The sequence below is a fragment of the Galleria mellonella genome, unplaced genomic scaffold (assembly GCF_026898425.1).
Source record: "Galleria mellonella isolate WM207_F2 unplaced genomic scaffold, CSIRO_AGI_GalMel_v1 utg1917, whole genome shotgun sequence".
NCBI lineage: Eukaryota > Metazoa > Arthropoda > Insecta > Lepidoptera > Pyralidae > Galleria > Galleria mellonella.
In genome coordinates, this window is record NW_026442031.1 from 551,172 (window position 1) to 576,183 (window position 25,012).

General features: G+C 35.1%; 1 protein-coding gene across 1 annotated transcript in view; it reads right to left on the bottom strand.

The window, feature by feature from the left end:
- LOC113522730 (uncharacterized) overlaps positions 1 to 24,772 on the bottom strand; it is a 151,875-nt gene extending 127,103 nt beyond the window's left edge. The window contains exon 1 of the mRNA XM_026908522.3: positions 24,688 to 24,772. The gene's annotated coding sequence lies outside the window, so the exon portion shown is untranslated. The remainder of the gene's footprint in view (positions 1 to 24,687) is intronic.
- Between the last annotated feature and the right edge of the window lie 240 nt (positions 24,773 to 25,012).

Below are 25,012 nucleotides of genomic sequence, written 5' to 3' on the forward strand. Positions count from 1 at the left end.
ACAAGTTTGTATACATAATTTATCAATTAAAAATAAATAGGAATTAAAATGGAATATATATATATATATATATATATATATATATATATATATATATATATATATATATATATATATATCATCATCTTCCTATCCTTATCCCACGACCGGCCGCCTGCCTGACGATAACCTTCTTTGGGAAAAAAAAATATATACATATATAAACAACGGAACATATATATTATTTGATATATATATATATATATATATATATATATATATATATATATATATATATATATATATCAAATAATATATAAGTTCCGTTTCCTCGTATGTAGTTATTGTTAAATTATTGAACTATTTCAGAAGCCCGCGATATAAGTTCCCCTCGGAACGGGACTCGATTTATGTTGTCATCATCATTTACATGTCCTTGTCTAAATAATAAATATTTGGATCATTTTCAACAAACACGACCCCTCTCCAATTTTCGTACGTTCAATTGCATTTTCTTTCAACTTTGAATCCAGACAAGACCCAGAAAAGTCGATATCCACGAAATATAGATGCATTATTTTTAACATACATTCTGAATTTATCTAATTCTTTGAAAATTAAAAACCAAAACAGTTCGACGTAGTTCGAGATAAATGTTGTTTGCAGAAAATCACAAATTTGTGTTTGTATAAGTTTCCTCGTCTCCTAACTCATTTGTCTGTAGGGACGACATATTGCGCGTGCGCAGTACCGCGTTACACAACGCGCGCGCGCCGTACCCAACGTTCCGTGATGCGAATTTTAAATAAAATACTGAGCCTCGCGTCGCGTCGCGTCGCGTCGCGTCGTGTCGTCGTCTATTTAATATTCAGACTACTACGATTATATCTCTGTATGTTTGTACAATATACATTGTATATAAACAACGAATTGTTGTTGCAATTACCGCCTTTGAAAATCGTACCGCTGACGTATGTCAGACTGACATCAAACGTACAAATCAAACCATAGACAAATACGTAGATCAAGAATAACAATTCTGGATATAAATATTTATATTAAAAACGAACGTTGTTTAAGTATTTCGAAACCAAAATGTTCGTGTAAATCATACTTATAGGTATGTTGGACACAAAAATAAATTATTGACTTGTGTATTTGGATAAAATTTAAACTACTATTTATTTATTTTTGTCTTTACCACAAAGATAGCGAACAAGCGTAGCCCGACTGATGGGGGGAAACGGATTGTTAGTAATGGAGACTGAGAATCCCATTGCTAGCAATATACCCAACCAGGTCGACCTCCTCGCGGTTCTCCCTGGAAACTATCATGGTTAATTCTTGATGAATTCATCATGATGGGCTAACTGGCCTGTTTTCATTCTCATCTATCACCCTTCACTGGTGCTCTGCCAGCGTATCCCGTTAGCGCAGACGGGGTTACCATACCATTTTCACCCATCAAAAAAAAAGCCCGACTAATGGCCTAGCCTATGAACTGAAAAAAAAAACTTAATACGTTCCATTTTTAAACATTTTTACTGTAGTCTCATCATTAGTAGAGAAAACATAGACAGGGAGCTCATTTCACAGTCTGGTCGTGCACGACTATTTTCTAGCAAGTAAGGACGAATTCCCTGTTAGTGGTGAGCTGTGTGATGGTAAAACGTTGCTGTTACTGTAGTAAAATGTCTTATTTCTATATAAAATGCTAAAATTCTCCACACAGACACATCTAATTATCTAACATCAAATAAGTTTAAAATAAAAAAAAAAAATTTTTTTCCAGTATTTATAGACAATTAATTAAAAAAACCGTGTGGTCCCGGCATAGGCCATCTCTTCCTTGCCCGTGGGTATCGTAAGATGCAGTAATGATTTTTTTTTGATGGGTGAAAATGGTATAGTAACCCCGCCTGTGCTAACGGGATACGCTGGCGGAGCACCAGTGAAGGGTGATAGATGAGAATGAAAACAGGCCAGTTATCCCATCATGATGAATTCATCAGGAATTAACCATGATAGTTTCCAGGGGGGACCGCGAGGAGGTCGACCTGGTTGGGCATATACCCAATTGCTAGCAATATTGCTAGCAATAGAATTCTCAGTCTCCATAACTAACAATCCCTTTCCCCCCGCAAGTAATGATATATGGTAATATATCATTACTTGCCTCTTAATATGGGATAATGATAGATGGGCAGCAGGGTCCCTCTTAAAACATCTTTTAAAGCTAACTGTGGTTGCCAATCTGCTTGCCAAACATGGCAACTAGTGGCAAAACCTCTTAAGAGGCAGGCTTCTGGTCAGCAGTTAAAGGCATGCAAAAAAATGTACGTATATGTATTCAAAAAAACTGATCAATATAGGTTGATCCCTCCGACACGACATCTCATTGTGAGGTAGAGAAGCGAACAATACGTACGGAACCCTAAAATAGATTGAAATGCGAACCATATTTTTTCCAACAAAATAATAAATAATTTATTTGAATCAATTGACAGATACCGGATACAAATACAATGTGCGGATACAATATTAACAGACAGACAGACAGATTCGGAATATAGAATGATAAAGCCTTTATTGTATAGAAACTCCGATCGTCCTGAATTCTCAAAATATTGTACCTCGTAATCGTTTATAATCAGTGTTCTATAAATAAATTTGTATTAAAAATATTTTTTTTTTTTATAACAGAAGGCAAACGAGGTAAGCTGCATTACCTGATGGCAAGTGGTTTCCACCACCCACAGCCACCCGAAAGAATATTTATTTATTCATTAAAAATAATTATGTATAACATTATGACAGCAAAAGCCAAATCAATGTTATAAACCTAGTGTTTTAACATACAAAATTATAATAAAGATATTTAACCCGACTCGAGATATATCTGAACCGCTTCTACTATCTTTGGCAGGCTACTAGCAAAAATATCAATGATGTTTGTAATATTATTTTATTTAATTAACGTGAGTTAAAGGAGCGTGCTGAAATAGGTTTTATTTTAATGGGTGATAATGGAATGGCAACTCCACCCGCGCTATCAGTATACACCGGCGGGGAACCAGTGAAAGATGATAGGTGAGGATGAAGCAGGTCAGTTAGCCCATCGTGACGAATTCAACAAGAATTGTTCACAATGGTTTCCAGGGGGAACCACGTGGAGGTCAACCTATTTGGATATATTGCTAGCAATAGGACCGTTAGTCTCCAGTACTAACAATCCCTTCCCCCGCTATTTATTTATTATTGAGCCAGTATCCCCAATTGGATGTATTTGCCTCCAACTTGCTGGAGTTTCGCCGGGTGACCACAGAGTATTTGTGTTCACACGTTTTTTGTTTGAGTTAAATCTTTTTATATTATTTTTTGTTATTTTTGTTTAATATTCCTTTTTATATGTTATTGTACTCATGCTTTCCTGGGTGAGCGTATTGGAAGACTGTAAGGCTCACCCAGTGGATGTAATAAATAAATAAATAAATCATATATTTATTAACATATTTCTATTAATCTCACTCATTTCACATAATATATTAGACACTTAAATCCATCAAGAGACTTCTAAACAACATAATTAACCTCGCTACAGTAAACAAAGGTGACAAACATCAGAAATAAACAGAGGTTCGTTTGCTGGTATGTTCATTAAAAATATCATTAGCATAATAGCTCCACTTGGAATACCATGCGCTGTTGATAACACTTGTGTCATGCAATCAAGACTTGATGTTTTTGATGATTTATCATATAAATTAATCATTTTCGTATGTGTTTAGTAATAATTGATTGATCGTCTCAAGTACAAGAGAATTCCGCTCGATACAAAATGGCGACTTCAATTATTATTGGAGGGAGGAAAGGGATTGTTAGTAATGGAGACTGAGAATCCCATTGCTAGCAGTATACCCAACCAGGTCGACCTCCTCGCGGTTCTCCCTGGAAACTATCATGGTTAATTCCTGATGAATTCATCATGATGGGCTAACTGGCCTGTTTTCATTCTCATCTATCACCCTTCACTGGTGCTCCGCCTGCGTATTCCGGCGCAGGCTAATTGTTAAATATTTACAAAAATTGTCAAATTAGCTGACTCGTTTTTTTGTCAGTGTTCTATATACTTACGCACACAATGTATCTTGACGTGTCTATATTTAATTATTTAATGAATATAATTAGTTTTTAAGCATTAAAAAGATGCAGAAATTTTAAGACAAAGTAAATATAGAAGTTATAAAGGAATCACTCGCCATCCTGACGAATTCAACTAGAATTAGCCACGATGGTTTCCAGGAGGAACCACGTGGAGTTCGACCTGACAAGGTATATTGCTAGTAATGGGGCTATTTGACTCCATTACTAACAATCCCTTTCCCCCCGAGAAATCATGTCGTTAGCGGGCAGCTGAAGTGCTACAACACAACTATTTTCCTTTTTTTTTTTATTTATTCACATTTTAAATATTATTTCGTTATTCAACAATGTAAATATTCCTTTGTACCACACAAAATTAATAAATACACTCCATCCACAAAACCTCTCGTTGTTAATAAGTGTACAGCCCAATCTAAGTGAAAGTGGCCCCCATACGTCCCTAATGGCTTATGGGTACCAAACACTATTACTTAGTGGCACGATACGTAGGGAAATACTCGTAATATATTTCCACAAACAATACGACGGAATATTAATTAGATCGGATATTGCTTTTTTGTGAGAGAGAGACTTTGTACAAAAGTCGTTTGCTTGGGTACCTCTGTCCCATTCGTGTTTCAACCGTAAAGCAGTTGTGTTTGCATGGCTGTGTCTCGGTTTGAAGGGTGGGATATGGCGTAAATTTACAGGGTACAGAGGAATAACACCTGAGTCCGGGGGGAAAAGGATTGTTAGCAATGGAGTTTGAGAGCCCCCTTGCCAGCAACAGTATTAGGTCGACCTCCACGTGGTTCACCCTGGAAACCATCGTGAACAATTCTTGTTGAATTCGTTACGATGGGCTAACTGACCTACTTCATCCTCACTTATCATCCTTCACTGGTGCTCCGCCAGTGTATACCGATGGCGCGGGTGGGGTTACCACTCCATTATCACCCATTCAAGTTTAAGTTTAGTTGATTAGGCACCTTACTTATACAGTACTTACTCGTAATTATTGTTAATTAAGATAATTAAAAAATAAATGAAAAAAAACAATTGTTGTTTAATATCAAAAAAGCATTAAAAAATAATATAAATAAAAAAATACTAAGGATTTAATGCGAAAACACATTGTAAAATTAAAATTTGTATGTGTTGCATAGAATTTTTTGGTGTGTATATATATATATATATATATATATATATATATATATATATATATATATATATATATATATATATATATATATATATATATATATATATATATATATAATATATAATAATAAAAAAGTAGAATGTAGTCTATAACTTTTTTATTATAGCAATTTGTCCGATAAAACACAAGACTTAAAAGCATTCGTCCATTTGTCTTAGGCGTCTTATATCCTTGTCATTGTGAACATAGGTTTCGAGTACCCGTCCATTAAGTCTAGACATTGAATAATGTATTAAATAATATGTAAGTAAACGTATGTATTACTTGTCCATTTTTTTATTAACCGAAAAATTTATAACGTACCTTTTTGTCGTGGTATTTAAAGGGTAGGAAGAAAGAATTGAGTTTTAAAATTATGGCTTCGGATTTCATTCTAACAAGTCTTATACATACGCGTCGCTTCTGAAGATTTGGATATCCTTCGACATTCTCCACTTAACAATTGCAAAAAGAACTATCAAAATCGGTTCAGTACTGAAGATATAATTATGTCAACTAATTTAAAAAAATTCAAAAATACAAGCGAATTGAAAGGATTCTTTTGCTTTTTGAAAATAATTTTGAAAAATTCAAATAGAATTCAACATACAGAATCCACTATATGTATGTAATAGATAGGTAATATACAGCAATATTCAAAGGGTATAAGTAATAAGAATATAACTGTTCAAATAACGAGTATTTTAAATGTATGTCATCAAAAAAATAATATTGGATAACAGATTTCTAACATATTCGAAATACGGGGGAGGGATTATTAATAATGGAGACTAAGAACTCCATTGCTAGCAATATATCCAATCAGGTCGACCTCCACGGGGTTCCCCTGGAAACCATCGTGCTGAATTCCAAGTGTATTCAACACGATGGGCTAACTGACCTGTCTTTTCATTCTCACCTATCATCTATCACTGGTGCCCCGTCAGCCTATACCGATAGCGTAGAATGGGTTACTATTCCATCATCACCCATTAAAAAAAAACATATTCGAAAATACATAGATATCCGACCGATATGAGCAATATCAAAATGGGTGATGCCCTTTTTTCCGCCGTCAATGTCTAGAGCAGGGGTTCCCAGACTTATTTTGTCTACTGCCCACTTCGACAATAAATTATTTTTAGCGCCCCCATTTTTTCGCCTACTTAAAAACCACTATTACTTCAAAATCAACAAATCCCCCTCCAAGCCTCTACACAATGCTCCCATTTTTTTTTCTAGGTCTCTTACCCTTAAGACCTGCAGAGCCCACAAGGGGACATTATCGCCCACTTTGAAAAAGTCTGGTCTAGAGAAACCCAATATATAAATATCGATTCGATATCCATATTACCGATACTTGAACAGTTCCACTTTCTTATCAAGCGTCCACCACACGAGCCCGACCACGCTGGTCAACGTTCCATGCACTAGCCACAGCCTGAAACCACTAGTTAATGTCTACGCACCGCTTCCTATTTTCCATTGTAGAAAACCGATTTCCCAGCTTTCATAGGGCGTAGTCACGGGGCAGTCAGGTGTAAATGTACCATTGTTACAAATTGACCGCCTACACTGCGCAGGATTACTAAAGTTATGAAGATCCTGTTGTTGAGACATGGGTGACTGATTTTAACTTGTTTGACGTTCTAAGTCGCGTAAAAAATATTATTTACAAAAGTGTACACAATGGGACCGATTCTAAGTTGTCAATTTTTTAAACATATCTCTTAACTTAGTCATTATCATATTAAACCTTAACTGTCCACTGGTGAACAGAAACCTCCCCCTTGGGGGGAGTCACTACACTTGGCAGGCGAATTGGTAGGCTTTAGAGATGTTTTAAGAGGGACGCTGCTGCTCATCCTCGCTCTCCCTTAGTCGCCTCTTACGACACTCACGAGAAAGGAAGAGATGCATATTCTATGCCGGGACCACGCGGAAAACCTTACCCCTGTAGTTTCAAGAAATTACTGGTTTATGGACTACAATAAACTAGATTTATAATTGCTTTAACATAAATGTATTAGATATTTAGTTCATAGTTCCGCTGCTCAACATATGTATAGAACAATCAGTAGGACATCCGAGGATACGCTGCCGAGATGAACTAGAAGATGTACTGGAAAAGCCTGGAATAGGTCTACCAATAAACGAGAATGGAATGAAATGGACGAGGCCTTCGCCCCACAATGGATACGAACCTATTAAAGGAACATGTTTGTGTTTATCATTAGGCTACAAATAAGTAAATATTAAGACGTTCTAATTTTTTTTTATACATCTTAAAATGGCAAACAAGCTGACGGTCCACCTGATGGAAAGTGGTAACCGTCGCCTTAGACATGAGCAGTACCATGGACAAACAGAGTATACTGTCTCGCCCATGATACGCCCCATGCGTTGCCATTCCTGAGGACTCAGGTGTTATTCCTCTGTACCCAGTAAATTCACGCCAATTCAAGTTAATTTCTTTACGTACAAAATACCCTCGCTCTCAATTATCTGATAATTATTAAATAGAAGACACGAGCTATAATCACATAGATTTGCCCGGCCTCTACACATGAAGTGGCAATAATCACGAGAGGCAACAAGGGTCCGTCTATAAATAAACCAAGCGGTCGGCCCTCTTAAAACTGGGGTCACGATACACCTTCAACGGTGTCACTGTAGCGCTGGAATATTCGGCCTAAAAATTATTTTACGAAATTAATAATGTAGATTCAATTAAATATCTAAATCTCTTACAGTGTAGACAAAGAGAAACAAGTGATATTACTAGTCCAATAGCCTTTTACTTTTTCTGTTGAGCGTAACGGTTGACTGGTAGAGAATGCCATCAGGCGTTAAATTCACCCTGTATACATATTTTAATGTCTGCAAAGAATAAATAAATAAACAATTGCTCAAGATCTCTAACAACCTCCATTCTCAAAAACCTGTTTTGTTTGACCTTCTTTTGTACGTTCTCTCATGCGTTCACGCAAAAATATCTCAACTTCTCAGATAGCAAGGGGGAAATGAAATGTTAGTCATTAGGTCTAATAGCACCATTCGCTAGCAATTTACCCGCTCAGATTGACCCTCATGGTTACTCCTGGAAACCATCATGGTTAATTCTTGTCGAATTCATCATGGTGGGCCAACTGACCTGCATTCATTCTCACCTATCATCTTCCACTGGTGCCTTACTATGTGGTGTGGTGTATACCGATAGCGCGAGCGGGGCTACCTTTCCATTTTTACCGGGGGAAAAGGGATTGTTAGCAATGGAGTTTTACAGCCCCATTGCTAGTAATAAAATGGTATGGTAACCCCGCTTGTGCAAACGGTGTACGCTGACGTGGCACCGGTGAAAATGAAAGCAGCTCAGTTAGCCCATCGTGAAGAATTCCACGAGAAGTAACCGCGATGGTTTCCAGGGTGAAACACGTGGAGTAACGTTACTAGCAATGGGGTTATTAGACCCCGTCGCTAACTATCCCTTTCCGCCCTAATGTAATATACTATTTATCGATAATATAACCAGAGCAAACGGCGCTCAGTATGTAGGCCTTGTCACAATCAATCACGAAGTTAATATGTTCCGAAAACATTTGTACTGGCCCGCTATTAAGTTACGAACATTTATTCATGATCACATCCCTCCTTCATCAGTAAACAAACCTATAGATCTTTATAATAAAGTTAGCAACAAGCGAGAAAAAGTTTTTCGCACATTTGTTCACCTGATGAGGAAAATATCTTCACTTGTCAGTCAATCCTTTGCCATTCTATATTGCATATAATATTATAAAGAGGAAAGATTTGTATTTTTGTGTTTAAGTATGTTTGTAATGAATAAACTCAAAAACTACTTCGCCGATTTCAAAATTCAAAATTCAAAATTCAAAATTCAAAAATCATTTATTCATGTAGGACATTTTAGCCGCTTATGAACGTCAAATTTTTACATTATAATTTTATATTTACCCTACCGTCCAGTTCGGTATATAGGTCCAATTGAGAAGAACTGGCAAGAAACTCAATTGAATTACTTTTTTTTTTTTTCAAAAATTCTTTCACAATTAGAAAGCTACATTCACCCTGAGTAACATAGCATATATTTATTGCTAGAAAACATTATGGATCTTTACTAAAATTTTAGTAACGTAACTCAAGGTGTAAAAAAAATGCTATAAAATATCTTTCGTCGCGTGCGCTGCGGAAACTATTGGTGATAGAACAAAAGTATGTTCTACAAGATTGAAGAAAATATCGATAACTACAAAAAACTTCGCGATACTATATGTCCAACTATTATCGTTAAGTTACAAGAACCACTTTTTAAAATGTTGTAAAAATGTCCACCCGTGCTAAGCCGGGACGGGCCGCTAGTATTTTTTTATGGGTGAAAATGGTATGGTAACCCCTCCTGCGCTAACGGGATACGCTGGCGGAGCACCAGTGAAGGGTGATAGATGAGAATGAAAACAGGTCAGTTAGCCCATCATGATGAATTCATCAGGAATTAACCATGATAGTTTCCAAGGGGAACCGCGTGGAGGTCGCGGTACGAAACACACTACAGAGCCTAGTGTAGTAATCACTGATAACTAGTATAGTGTAAATATATAATTATTATTATTATATATGTGTAATACCTACCATAGTGCATCAGTGTTTTTTTTTTCTTTTTGTTGCGTAGCAAAAACGATATGTAAACACCTCAGGGCCTACCATGAAATGTTTTCCGAAATTTCGGAGTCAAACGAAACACAAATTTGATGTTAAAATTACATAATTTGGTTAAATCCGTCCGTTTGGAAATATTAAAAATGTTAAAATATTGTTCCTTTGAACTTTTATGATAGGATGTATGACGAACGAAATGTTGAACTCCATTTATTGGTCCGATTTTGGTATAAACAAAAACGCGAAATTGAGACCGAAATTTCGCAATTTCATTTCATGGTTGACCCGCTGATTGCACGTTCTAAATTCAAATATTTACAATAGTGGTGTGTATTTACGGAACATGCCGTTTTATGTGTATGTGTGTGTGTTCATGATAAAAGTAGATTTTTTCTAAACATGATTGATTGAATGCCCTGAACTACTACAAAAATTAAAAATACATGTACCAATTAAGTCTAGAAGGCATAATTCTACTCTGTTTGTCCCACTAGTGTCATCGAATTATAGACAAAATTCGTTCCTTTGGCGAGCTAGCAACAACTTTAATACTATTTCTAAAAGTTTTAATATAGATCTATTTTCGAAAAACATAATATCAGTGAGAGACCAACTGAGTAGGCAATTTTCTATTCATAGCCAGTTTGAATAACTATTGTATGGATATTTTAACCAAATACTTGTAATTAATTTTTACTTTGTATTTTATTTATCATTTTTTTTTTGTTTTTGTTTTGTTTGTTCATTTTTTTTTTGTTCACTCCTATTTTTGTTGCTATGTGTACAGCGCCTTGTATCTATATTGTTGCTACTTGTGAAACCTACTAGTGGCTTATTTTGTGATCCTAAACTGTATCTATTTGCTGTAGTGTAGCTCTGGTTTTCCTATGAATAAATAAATAAACAATAACTAGGGTTAAACTAGGAGAGAATAACTTTAACATGAAATCTTTAATCGACATCGAGTTCATCCTCATGTCCTACAGCATCTATGGTCGCGTACTGCGCGGTTTCAGAGATGTTTCCTCCCACGAACACTCAGGTTGTGGAATGAGCTCCCTGCCGAGGTTTTCCCAAGAGACTACAGCATGGGGTTCTTCAAAAGAGGGGTAAAGAGGTTTCTTCAGGGTCGGCAACGCACGCGTAATACCTCTGGTATTGCAGGTGTTCATAGGCTACGGTAACCACTTACCATCAGGTGGGCCGTATGCTTGTTTGCCACCTCAGTGGTATAAAAAAAAATTAAAGAATAAATAAATAAAATACAAGTTTAGTTCGTATTAACAAACTTTTACCACCGACTACAGAATACCTAATAGAGAATTCCACAGTAAGATGGACAACCAACTGCAAGCGGCGGCACAATATTAAACTAGTCAAACTTTACTTATTATAAACTTCCTGGTGTATTGTAATAAAAGTCGAACAGACAGCTTTTTTTTATTAACTCGTCGACAACTTTCGACGACGCATACGGAATAAGTTTCCATTATTTCTATTTTATACGCATGCCAAAGAATAAAGGGTAATGTTTTTAAGTGTGTGTTCAGACCTTTACCTTAGCATTATGCTAGAAAGAGATGATAAAAAAAATAAAACATAATTGCTTTTTTTTAATTTATGGTCGTAGTACAGCATGATTTTATTTCACAGTCACATTATTGAAAGGAAATGTATAAGCAACGACCTTAGATTATATAGATAGAGTGTCTCCATACAAATGCTTCGAGAAAAGAGGGTCAACTTTTTCATACAATTTTGCGTGATAAATAGTTTTTTTTTTTTTGATGGGTGAAAATGGTTTGGTAACCCCGCCTGCACTAACTATCATAAATAAGCGCCTAAGCTTTCATAAATATTTAAAAAAAAATACAAAATAAAGATCACATTCAGCGATCACTTCCAGGATACTTTGGAATATACATATATAAAGCAGTAATTTATAAACATTTTAATCGGGGGCACAATAAAACATCTTCATACGTTTTTATAAAATTTTACATTTGTATACACTAAAACAAATTAACTAATTAAAATCTACACTGTGTGGTCCCGGCATAGAATGGACCACCCATTCCTTTCTCGTGGGTGTTTCAAGAGACGATTAAGACAACTGTACGGTCGAGAGACGGACAGTAGCGACCCTCCTAAAACATCAACAAAGCCTAAATACGTTTGCTAACTCGCCTACCAGGGGGGAAAGGGATTGTTAGTAATGGAGACTGAGAATCCCATTGCTAGCAATATACCCAACCAGGTCGACCTCGCGGTTCCCCCTGGAAACTGTCATGGTTAATTCCAGATGAATTCATCACGATGGGCTAACTGGCCTGTTTTCATTCTCATCTATCACCCTTCACTGGTGCTCCGCCAGCGTATCCCGATAGCGCAGGCGGGGTTACCGTACTATTTTCACCCATTAAAAAAAAACTCGCCTGCCAAGCGTGGCAAGGAACAAGAAGGAAAATCCCTCCAATTATTACACTTATTTTCAACAATGGACAGTTAACGGCCGATATGGTGATGGTGATGATGATGAAACAAATTACGTACAAACACGTAGAGCTTTTGTTTATATATTTTTATATTCCTCCACTGTTTATTGTCAGTGGGCAAATGTCGGTCGTTCGATGCCGCGTACACTACGAACACGACCTAGTTCCGGCCGCGACGTCGCGTTGTATCGATTCAACTGCATACACCGTTTCGCCCCTAATTCACTCACGGTCCGGCTTTCCCGGGGAATTTAATTATGAGTTTTTATAAATGCTTTTTTATCTTTGTTTAATGATAAATAATAATAATAATATAATAATATTTATTTATTTAATCAGACTACATAAGGTCCATTTTGTTAGTTATAAATTGACTTGACCTATGGTAGTAAATGAGCGGTTACGGGACACTCTGTATAGATAGACGTATCGTACATTGATCATTAATTCACAACTCATTGATGATCCGACCACAGTGGAATGAAAGCAATGATTTACAAATGACTTTTAAAGGTGAAACAGTATAGTTGTTTCTAATGGTGATATCGTTCACTTTTATCGATCTAAAAATAAATTAATTGTTAATCGATTTTTTAATTGGAGTATTTTTTTTTTAAATGAAATAGTGACCCGGCCCGCGCTGATGGTATACACTGGCAGGGCACCAGTGATAGATGACAGGTGAGGTTGAAAACAGGTCAGTTAGCCCACCCTGAGGAAGCCACAAAAATCGAACCACAATGGTTTAAGGGGAACCGCGTGGAGTTCGACCTGAAGGGTACATTGCTAGCTGTCGAGCTGTTAGACCCCATTACTAACAATCCCTTCTACCTTTTATCTGAATAATAAAGAAAAGTATATGATACCATACATTTCAGGACTCACGTTACATATATGTTACGTCACGTTATATATATATATATATATATTTATATACATATATATATATATATATACCGCGCGCTGTGTGTGTGTGTGTGTGTGTTGCAATAGAGTAAGTAAAGTTGTTGTCAAGTCAGATATTTTATCTCTTAACCAGTCAAAAATACTTTTGATTGAACAGGTTCGTCAAAAGTATTATTTTTTTATTGATGAAAATATATATATATATATATATATATATATATATATATATATATATATATATATATATATATATATATATATATATATATATATATATATATATATATATATATATATATATATATATATATATATCGATTTATTAACCGCAAGGTGACTTTGATCCAAGTCTTCGACATTTTTAATCTAAATTGGTCCAACTGTTAATTTGTTGGTGAGTTCAGATATGTGGCGTACCTTTGAGTAAATTCCGTTTGAAGAGTTGCCGCTGTAGTAAAAAAACCGGTCAAGTTCGAGTCGGGCTCGCACAACAGCGGTTCCGTACAAAATCTTCAAGTTTAAAAAAACTTGTGAAATAACTACAAATTTACGGTTTTCGGACTTACTTTTACTTGTGCTACATGACATTGCTTCTTGCCAAATTTCATGACTCTAAATCAACGGGGAGTGCCCTTTGCGAATGTCAAAATATACGATATAAATGGAACATAAACGGCTGTATCTTTGGATTGCGTCGTTTTAGTTTTTCACTGCTTTAAGAGATTGCAAACCTGAGTATATGATATTAATTTCAACTTGATACCTCCACGCGTTCCTAAGGAAAAGGGTCTTGACGGACTGACGGACAACGAAGTGATCCTATAAAGGTTTCGTTCTTTCCTTTGAAGGTAAGGAACCCTAAAAAGGGCAAGGTTACACGATGGATTTATTGAGCTGCTTTTATCTAACATAGCAACTTTAGTTTCAAGGTTCAAGAGATTTACTATCATTTCTGCAAGGGCGTTCACATTTATTTACGTTTTATTAAAGAAAATAATCCAATAAATTATTTATTTTCTTTATTAGTATCCTTTTACTTCATACTTTGTACAAGTAAATTGCAAAAGAAGAGAAATAAAAGCAATAATATTAATATAATGTGTATGTGTGTGCGTGTGTGCGTGCGTGCGTGCGTGCGTGCGTGCGTGCGTGCGTGCGTGCTTGCGTGCGTGCGTGCGTGTGTGTGTGTGTATATATGCATGTATATACTATTATATATATATATATATATATATATATATATATATATATATATATATATATATATATATATATATATATATATATATATATATATATTTATGTTCATCAATATCATATATAATATCAATAATCATCTACTCTTGATTATTTGGTTTGTTTTATTGTGGAAACTTTACTGATTTATTTTATGGTTGTGTATACTATTTTATATGTCTTAGATATTGTATGTTTCCCTTTCAAAGTAAAATAAATAAATAAATAACCAATCAAATAGCCTGTGGTCTAGAAGGACATGACGTATCACAATTAAATATTTACCAAATTTTACGTTAGATCTTCAGAAACTCTCCTGTATATAATAATAATAATATTTATTTAATCAGACTACATAAGGTCCATTTTGTTAGTTATAAATTGACTTAACCTATGTTAGTAAATGAGCGGTCGTGACGCTCTTGCATTGATAACCTGTCCCGACCAATATTTTAGGATGGGACAGTCCATTTTATCAGCAATTGTCTTCAGGACACTGTTTGAGCTAACACGCACCCTACTTAACAGCGAAACAATTCGTTTGCGCCGTATTGCGTAAAAATCATCCGTACGCTCTAGTGCAAACATGTGTGACGCACTACAGCGACGAGGTAGCCCCAACAGTGCCCTGAAGGCATTATTATATTGGACTCGAAGGGCATTGTAAGTTTTTTGGTTACAGCTGACCCACAAGCTACTCGTGTAGAACACCTGCCAAATAGCTTTAAAAAGGGTTATTTTTACTTGTTATTTTTACTTGTAAAAATCGCATCCGATTTAGTGTAGTAGTTTTGCGTGATATTGGAACAAACGCCGACAGATAGATGAAATTTAAGGTAATTTTTTTTAAGGAATTAAAATGGTTTTTAACTCTGGGTATAGAAATCAAGAAACCAAAATATAAGGTATAGAGGAATAACTCCTGTACCCCCAGAAATGGCAACGCATGGGAGATATCTTGGGCGAAACAGTACACTCTGCTATGTCCATGGTACTGCTCATGTCTATAGGCGCCGGTTACCACTTTCCATCAGCTTATTTGTCATTCTTAGTGTCCATAAAAACAAAACATTTTTGGTCTCTTTTTATAAAATTAAACAAAGTCTAACGTTGTTTATTTTCGTTCGTTACGATTTTCAACGGAATTAGATGTATAACTCCGCCAATTATTATATAAACCGAATTGTATTTTTTTTTTAATCTGAATTGATACTTAATGACAATATTTAATAACTAATGATCATAAGAGATTGGTACCATAGAAATTTTATCAAAATTGGTTGAGTATTTTAGTTTTTAAATTACAATAACAAGTTTCCCCACAATTTCAGTGTTTTTTGAGGAATTAGCGTGTATGCGTGTGTGAGTTCGTGTGTGCGTGCGTGCGTGCGTGCGTGCGTGCGTACGTGCATGCGAATTAAGTGTGTTGTTCGCGATATTTAATTCAATCAACAAATACACAAGTAAAGATATTTCCGCATGCGAGCCCTTGAGATTAGTTTAAATTAACTCTGACTGTAACAGAAGTTACCCGCCACTTCACCACATCAGTACAGGTGCGAAGTGTCTCTAAGGGAATTTATTATGGAACTTTGGTATCTACGAGGAAAAGTTGGACTCGTATTGGAATCTATTTGATTACTCCCCCGGCAGTCGACAGGGAATGTTTCCAATGTTACATTTTGTCTTTGTACTATCACGATTTGTAGGTCCCAGCGTAAAATAGGCCACCAGGAAAGGAGGGTCCTGTAAATGTCGTAAGAGGCCACTATGGGAGCTTCTGGTGAAGTGATGGGCAGCACCGCCCCTCTTAAAACATAACCCCAAGCCAAATTACGGTTGTCAACTCTCCCGCCAAGAGTGGCAATTACTGGTAAAATCCCCCCTTATGTGGGACACAGCAGTGAATAAATAACAACTGATATGATGATAATAATAATGATTTGCGTTCGCCGTTTCGCTACTTTTGAACTGATTTTGATGATCCATCTTCTAATCGAAAAAATTTACTTCCATGCCAATCATAGTCTCATACGACCTACTTATGTTCTTTAATAATTTAGTTTTTTTTTATACAACTTAGAATGGCAAACAAGCTGAGGGTCCACCTGATGCAAAGTGGTAACCGTCGCCTATAGACATGAGCAGTACCATGGGCATAACAGAGTATACTGTTTCGCCCATGATACGCCCGTGTGAAATGTTTTTATATCGTCATCATCATCTCAGCCATTGTCCAACCACTGCTGGACATAAGCCTCTCCCATAGACTGCCATAAAGAACGGTCCTGAGCCACCTGCATCCACTGACTCCCTGCAATACGTTGAAGTATTTTTCAAATTCCATTTAAACTGCTTCAATAGAACTCAATGAAAGATAACCAAGTTTTGTTGAATTTTGTCACAGAAACACTTTATAAATGAAATTACTAATAATAATTGTATGTATGTGTATGTTATGTATGTATGTTATGTATATATTTAATTTTGTATATATTATATATGTATATGTATATATGTATGTGTATGTATCTATATATGTTTGCATATGATAATATTTATATAATAGTGCGCCACCTACCCTTTGTCTTTTTCTCAATGTCCTCTACCCAAAGGTTGTCTGGAAGAGATTGCTTAGCGATAAGACCGCCTTTTGTATCACTTCTCATTAATATTTACTGTATTTGTTATTTCTATTTTTACTTGGCGCAATAAAGTGTAAATAAATAAATAAATAATAAATCTAAATAATAATTATTATTAAAAAAATACAATCAGATAATCAGCAGACAATGGGGGGAGGGGATTATTGATAATGGAATCGCGTGCCCCCATTGCTAGCAATATACTCTGACAGATCGATCTCCAAGCGATCCCCCGTGAAAATCATCTATTAAATTCCCTATACTATATATACCCCGCCAACGTTTACCAATAGTACCATTCTTTGGAATCAACTTCCAGCAGCAGTATTTCCGAACCGATACGACAACATAACCTTCAAGAAAAGAGTATATTCCTTTTTAAAAGGCCGGCAGCACACCTGCAATGCCGCTGGTGTTGTGGGTGATCATGGGCGGCGGTAGTCACTTACCATCAGGTGAGCCGCATGCTCGTTTGCCTCCTGTGTTGTAAAAAAAAAAGTACACACCACAAACATTCCATTGTCAACGCATCTAAAAAAAAATCAACAGCCATTATCTTACGGTCACGTTTGTTTGTTTACGTTCTCATTATATTCTATTGAAATTTACTATAATAATGTGACAAGTGATATTTATATATAAAAACATGCATTTTGTTACGACAGTGACCTTGGAACGACGCGACACCCGACTCATGGTCGCGCGGACGGTACATATCAAGTGCACGCGAGTGCAACGCTGTCTAGCGTACACTGCACACGTTATGCTCTAATTTGACTAAATTTGCCATTCTAAGTTGTATAAAAAAATACGATTTTGAGGCGAGTCGCTAAGTTTGTTTATAATATTAATTATTTCTAACTTTAAGAGTCGATTGCTTACATTACAAAAGTCGATTGCTTGGGTACCTCTGTCCCATTCGTGTTTCTACCGTGAAACAGTTGTGTTTGCATGGCTGTGTTTCGGTTTGAAGGGCGTATATACGTATATAGCGTGAATTTACAGGGTACAGAGGAATAACACCTGAATCCACAGGAATGACAACGTCTGGGGGGGTATCATGGGCGAAGCAGTATGTGTGTGTACTATTATGTCCACTTTCCATTAGGTGGGCCGTTAGCTTGTTTGCCATTCTAAGTCGTATAAAAAAAAAACATATAGTTTAGTATGCATAGGCAGAGAGACAGGACAGACTAGTGTGATTAGAGATTAACCACCGTAATGCATTTAAGTGAGGCGCACTGATATTGTTAGCAGACCACTGGCTAGGAAACATGTTGTTATAACACGTATCTGTACAATTTATCTACGCTATTTTGTTCGCTGACTTCACTTAAATATACATATGTAGTATGTGTACGTATTTTTATACCAATTATAAGGGCAAGTCGACGACCCACCTGATAACAAGTGGTGGGGGAAGGAATTGTTAACATTGCAGCTGAATCACCAGGCATTCAGCACGGACATCATGCTGAATTCCTGGTGTAATCGTCGCGATGGGCTAACTGACTTGCCTTCTCATCTAACCTATCATCAGTCACTGGTGCCCCACCAACATATACCGTTAATACAGGCTATATGGCGGGGTGACCACTCCATCGTCATCCGTTAGGAAAATAGCAAGTGGTAACCGTCGCCTATAGACATGAACAGTACCATAGATATAACAGAGAATACTGTACTGCCCATTATACTCCTCATGGGCTGGCACGTTATGCCTCTATACCCTGTAAATTCATTACCATATCCCACCCTGCAAACTGAAACACAGGTGTACAAACATAATTGCTTCACGGCAGACACACGAATGGGTATCCAAACCAAAGGACTTTTGTAAAAAGTCTCCCGCCACTGTACTTTCTATGATAGTTCTGTTTTACTGTATGAGAATATTTTGCTCTGCAAAAAAACCTTTTCAGTCGTGAACACACATACAATGGTGTAAGACGTGGCGTTCGTATATACACTGTACCAGTATTATATTATCTGTGTGTATTATTATATACATTAAAAATATGACATTTAAATACAAAATATGTTTATTAATAACATAATAAACAATTGATTTGGATTTAAAAGTCGGAATAGCGCAAATATATATATATATATATATATATTCAAGTAAAATATATTTTTTAAGGTTACATTGGCAGGGATGCTGCTTTCTGGTACTTATATTTTTATAACTATAAATGCCAATTTAAAAAGTCGTACAGCTGAGGAAATAGTCAAGAATCTCAGCTGTTGCTCTTTTCAATATATATTTCCATTTATATAATGATGATTCATATTTTTCAATCGACTGCAAACAAAGGAGTTCTCAAATCGGTGGTATTTTTTATGTTTATTTATTTATTTTACACTTTATTGCACCAAGTAAAAAGAAAAATAACAAATACAGTAAATATTAATGAGAAGTGATACAAAACCTTATAATACTGTCCGTTATGAACGAATTTGAAAAAAAAAAATTCTGAAAAGATATACTTTTAGTTTCCATAGAAACTTTATCAAAATCGATTCAACACTTTAGTTTTTAAATTAAAATAACTAATTACATGACATAGATATAGATAGACATGCACAGAGAAAAAAGATAAAAGAATACATATACTAAAAATAAAAAAAAAATGCATATGCATTGTATTTATTACTCTTATTAAATTTTCTTAAATATCTCCTACTGTTTATAACTCACAACTTCATTTACATGACCGGGATAAAACGTAGCACATATCCTCCCTCCATCCCATTTAGTAAGTGTATATCACAATTTCATAAAGAACATTAGTTTTACTTGTATCTACACTAATATTATAGAGAGGAAAGATTTGTATTTTTGTGTGTATGTTTGTAGTGAATAAACTCAAAAACTACTTTGCCGATTTCAAATATTCTTTCACCATTAGAAAGCTGCATTCACCCTGAGTAACATAGGCTATATTTATTGCTAGAAAAGATTAAGGATCCTTACTAAAACTTTAGTAACGTAACTCAAGGTGTAAAAAAATGCTATAAAATATCTTTGGTCGCGTGCGCTGCGGAAACTATTGGTGATGGAACAAAAGTATGTTCTATAATATTGAAGAAAATATCAATAACTACAAAAAAATTCGCGATACTACATGTCCAACTATTATCGTTATATCACAAAAATCACTTTTTAAAATGTTGTAAAAATGTCCACGCTTGCCAAGCCGGGACGGGCCGCTAGTAAATAATAAATTTCATACAGTTAAGTTCAAGCGCTAAGAAGTAACAAACGAACAAACTCACTTTCATTTCTATAACAATAATAAGGGGTAGTTAGAATAAAGATGTACATACAGATTATATATATACGATATATAGAGATTGTGAACAAACTAAACAGAGAGTGTTTGTTGAGCGGCCGTCGTGCACGAGCCCCTACATCAGCCTTCGCAAGGCACAATGTCGTTTCGTGTCATTGTCAACGGGCGGATATATCAGCGTGCACAAAGCTAGTACAACTTTATACAACCGCGCATGTACTATACTCACTACTATATACTACAGCGATTTGTTGTACGTCCGTCCGTAAGTTATCTCACGTACACGATACGAGAAGGGCATTGTTCTAACATATTTTGACAATATGTTACAATGTCTTTATGTTTACTATTTTAGTTTACTACATTATTCTGCACAATGAATTAAATGTATATATACATATATGTATGTATATATTGTATGTATATATGTTGTGATATTATGTGTTCCATGTAACTGTTAATTTTCTTTTTGATGGGTGAAAATGGTATGGTGACCCCGCCTGCGATAACGGGATACGCCGGCGGAGCACCAGTGAAGAGTTTTAGATGAGAATGAAAACAGGCCAATTAGCCCATTATGATGAATTCATAAGAAATTAACCGTGATAGTTTTCAGGGAGAACCGCGAGGAGGTCGACCTGGCTGGGTATATTGCTAGCAATGGGATTCTCAGTCTCCATTACTAACAATCCCTTTCCCCCCTGTAACTGTTAATTAGGTATATCAATTTGTAAGTCTGAACTTACCCCTTCGGTATGTAATCATATAAAATCACTTAAGATTGGAGAACTCGTTTAACAGTGATTTACTAATGCCAATAACATTTAAATACTGTTTCTGTTCACTAGTATTATAATAACGAAGCTCAATTAGGTCAGCTTAAACCACTTGATAACTTTCCTTATTCCACCTCTCCACACACGCCGTTTGCCGTCACCATCTCATCTTTATGTACCTACATTTTATTGATAATATTTATAATTCGACTGCCCTGTGACTACACTGTATTGACAGCTAAACATATACGAGGTGAATAGATCTTCCGTATCATAAATAGTTCCTATATATATATATATATATATATATATATAGGGGGGGTATCATGGATGAAATAGTATACTCTGTTATGTCCATGGTACTGCTCATGTGTATAGGCGACGGTTACCACTTTCCATCAGGTGGGCTGTCAGCTTGTTTGCCATCTTAAGTTGTATAAATGTAGCTGTGTGGTCCCGACATAGAATAGCTCATCAAAATTCAAATTAACTAACCAATCATATGGACTACCGCGAAATATATACATAATTTAATAAAATATTAGTAAATACCTTATAGATAGATAGATAGATAATTTAGTTACATTACTTGCAGCACATAAATCATAACAGACATACATAGACATACACAAAAAGCGAGATAAAAGAATATATATATACAAAAAATTATTTACAGAATGACTTAATTTGCACTCTATTATTAATTAGCACTTATATGTATGTATTAAATGTGATATATCTTGTACCCAATAGTAATTTTGCATGCTTTAAACTATAAGGTGAACATGTGTACTTCACTATGGATCAATATATATATATATATATATATATATATATATATATATATATATATATATATATATATATATATATATATATATATATATATATACACATCTATCTCTTTCCATTTTTATATTTTAATTTTTGTTACAAAGTGGTCTTAGAGCGAGTTAAATTATTTTTTCCAAATCATAAAGCTACAAAATACTACCCGACTAATCCTTACAGTATAAAATTTTTATCCCCGAAATTAATGAGACGGCGAATGACACAGGCTACTCTTTGTTCCGGCCGATCAATCTCTCTTATCTATTTCAAACACTCGCTTCTCGAAGCAGTTGTTGGTGTTAATTTTAATTTATTTCCATATAAAATATACTAGCTTTTATTCGCGACTTCGTTAGCGTGGCCGTTATAAGAATAGCCTATATCTTTTTCTCAATCATATAGTGTCATATAGTACGTGTATACCAAATTTCGTAGTGATCGGTTAAGCCGTTAAGGCACTATAAAGTAACAAACAAACTCACTTTCCCATTTATAATATTACAAAAGATATTTATTTACTTATTTACACTTTATTGCACCAAGTAAAAAGAGAAATAACAAGTACAGTAAATATTAATGAGAAGTGATACAAAAGGCGGCCTTATCGCCAAGCAATCTCTTCTAGACAACCTTTGGGTAGAGGACATTGAGAAAAAGACAAAGGGTAGGTGGCGCACTATTATATAAATATTATCATACACAAACATATATACATACATACACATACATAAATGGCGAGCTTAATGCCATATGGCATTCTCTACCAGCTAACCATTGGGTGAAAACAGAAAGCGTACGAAGGGCAGATGTGGTGAAAAATATGTGACAATTGTAGTAACACATTAAGGCAATACACAATATAAATATAATATACACATAAGAAATGCACATATAATACATAAACATTACTTTAAATATATATGGATAAACTAATACATATGAAATATATACATATACATATATATATATATACATATACATATATATATATATATATATATATATATATATACACATATACATAAATTAAAACAACGATAAGCATTATGAGATATAATAATCTGTAACTAGAGCTGGTTTTGTTGACTCAACAAATAATTAAAATTTTGTAAATAATTATTAAATTATATAATAAATTAATTCATAGAGATAATAAATTAATTCATCAGATCATGTCAGCCTTTACCTGTCCATTGTCCACTGCTGAACATAAGCCTTCCTCTTAGTGTATTTTACCAATAGTTGCCACACTTGTCAGGCGAGTTGACAACCGTTTGGCTTTGGAAATGTTTTAAGAGGAACGCTGTTGCCCATCCCTCGTCTCTTAGTCGCTTCCTACGACGCCCACAGGAAAGGAAGGGGTGGCCTATTCTATGCCGGGACCACGCGGCTATTAATAAATAAATTAAATATTTAAAAAAAACACTCGTACATGTTTACAGGCGACAGTTGCCACTTTTAAGCCGTCTGCTTATTTGCCATTCTAAGTATTATTTATTTATTATTATAATGCATTCACGTACACAATATAGAGTTGTTACAATGTTCTTATGTAGAGTAAGTACATGAAACCCTGTTTGTTATTGTAAAAAAATAATCTTGGGTTATTTATTAGAATAAATAAATATTTTACGTATATATTAAAATTTTAATAGTTAGTGTGAATATATGTATATTTGACGGATTTAACACCGGACGATGTTCTTTACTAGTCAACTATTGGGCAAACAGAGACATATGTAGGCGGCGCATTCATGAATCGAGGAAACATAAAGTAACAAAACAAAAGTAACGTAATATGTATATATTTAATTGTGTATATATTATATATGTATGTGTATGTATGTATGTATGTATATATGTTTGTATATGATAATATTTATATAATAGTGCGCCACCTACCCTTTGTAAGTAACATTACCATTATTTAAAGATTCATAACTTGTAATAAAATATAATGCACAATATATTTTATTACAAAAATAATAATTATTTATTTATTTGGCCAATATTTTATATATAATCTACAATATATTTTAAACTAATCGAGTATTGTCGACAAATCTTACCAGAGGGAGACTTTGTACAAAAGTCGATTGCTTAGGTACCTCTGTCCCATTCGTATTTCAACCGTTAAGTAGTTGTGTTTGCATGGCTGTGTTTCGGTTTGAACGGTGGGATATGGCGTGAATTTACTGGGTACAGAGGAATAACACCTGAGTCCTCAGGAATGGCAACGGGGGGTATCATGGGCGAAACAGTATACTCTGTTATGCCCATGGTACTGCTCATGTCTATAGGAGACGGTTACCACTTTATATCAGGTGAGCCGTCAGCTTGTTTGCCATTCTAAGTTGTATAAAAATAAAAAAAAAACAAAAAAACACATGCAAGTCAATGCGATTATTATTTTTGCAATAAGATATGTTATTATTAATAAAAATATATCACGAAATCATGAGTTAAACTAATATATATATATATAAAAATACAAATACTTACAAGAAAGTCCGACCAAGTATTCGTAATTCGTACCGTTTCGGATGCGGGAGGAGCGATATAGCGCGTAACGTTAGGGCGGGCGCGCGTTCTACCGCCGACTGACTGAAGCTTTCAGATAAGCTGCGGCTACGGGCGAGCTTCGAAGCGCTTTTCATCTATTTGTCTGTACCTTGTTTCATGAAACGCTGAGATTCTTTTACTATAAATTTCAAAAAAAATGTAGAATTAAAATTAATTTTTAATATGAACGTCTTTTGTTATGTTTATGTTATTGTCGCCTATAGACATGAGCAGTACCATGGACATAACAGAGTACACTGTTTCG